This window comes from Myotis davidii, unplaced genomic scaffold (genome assembly GCF_000327345.1).
Source record: "Myotis davidii unplaced genomic scaffold, ASM32734v1 scaffold622, whole genome shotgun sequence".
In the NCBI taxonomy this organism is placed as follows: Eukaryota; Metazoa; Chordata; class Mammalia; order Chiroptera; family Vespertilionidae; genus Myotis; species Myotis davidii.
This window is the reverse complement of record NW_006293532.1, coordinates 300,003-301,172: the sequence shown is the minus strand read 5'-3', so window position 1 is coordinate 301,172 and position 1,170 is coordinate 300,003. Positions and strand designations below refer to the sequence as shown.

General features: G+C 63.5%; 1 protein-coding gene across 1 annotated transcript in view; it reads right to left on the bottom strand.

Annotated features, from left to right (window-relative positions):
* LAMB3 (laminin subunit beta 3) overlaps positions 1–291 on the bottom strand; it is a 66,855-nt gene extending 66,564 nt beyond the window's left edge. Inside the window, exon 1 of the mRNA XM_006767177.2 lies at positions 17–291. The gene's annotated coding sequence lies outside the window, so the exon portion shown is untranslated. The remainder of the gene's footprint in view (positions 1–16) is intronic.
* Positions 292–1,170: the final 879 nt, after the last annotated feature.

Genomic DNA, 1,170 nt, shown 5'->3' with positions numbered 1-1,170 from the left:
TGCCTGGCTCTCTGACCTGGCTCCCTGCTGCCACTGTCCTTCCTCCAGATCGCCTCTCTGCGAGCACCCCTTGAATGTGGGGGTCTCCGCTGCTGGTTCCCAGTTTTTAAACAACGGCCTCACCTCTGGAGACTCCCAGGCTGGGCGTAGCCCACTGCAGGGCGGGTCTCAGGAATCTGGCAGCTGGCACGCCCATCTGCCGTCACCGCAGCCCTGCAGCCCCACAGCCCCACAGCCCCACAGCCCCAGGACAGGACTGGGCAAGTGGGTCGGTCCCAGAGGCCTCGCAGCAAGCCTGGCAGTACCCGCCTGCCCGTGGGTGCCTTGGGGTGGAGGGGAGGGAGCATTGCTGAAAGCACCAGGCAAGTATTCAGGGGCATTCCAGACCAGAATTCGGGGGGCAGGCAGGGCGCCGGCATCTGTGGCAGGCGCTGTGTTTGGCGTTTCTCAAGGCTCGGAGGGGTCCGTTTCCTCTCGTGTCCTAGACCACCTGGACAGGAGACCAAGCAGGGGACACAAGATCAGGGCTCGGAGCTAGGGTGTTACCACCCGGACCTGGCACGGGCTGGGAGGTGAGGAGACCCAAACACCCAGGACCCCGGAAAGCACCAGCTCCGCCTCTTCCCCACAGAAAACAGAAACGGTGGAAAATCCCTGCTTCTCGGGGAATTCGGGAGAGCGTGAAAAGGCTCCAGCTCATCAGGAAGGGGTCAAGGCCCAACTCACCCGAGGAAGCTTAAGAGGAGTACGCAAGACTAAACTCTAAATGCCTCCCCTCCGGCTCCCTCCCTGGGTTGGCAGGGAGCCCTAGGGCAGGTAACTACCTGTGAGTCACTGCCCCCAGCTTAGGAGGAGGGCTGGTCTCTGAGCCTCTCCCTGTGGGGCAGGAACGCCAGCCTGGAGGGCCCGAACACAGGCCTGACCACAAGTGGTGGAGGGCCAGGCTGCAGCCTAACCGGACCGACGAGCCCTGGCCCCCCGCCAGGCTGGGGAACACAGCTGCCTTTGTGGGACCCTGAGCCGGCTCCTGGCTCAGGGCCATGGGAGCCAAGCCACTGTAAATGGCATAACAGGCCAGATGGAGAAGACACTCTTCCCCCAGGTTGGCGTCCGAGGGCTTTAGAGACATCTGGAAGGTCACCGGTGCACGGCTTGGCCCTGGGAGCTCGC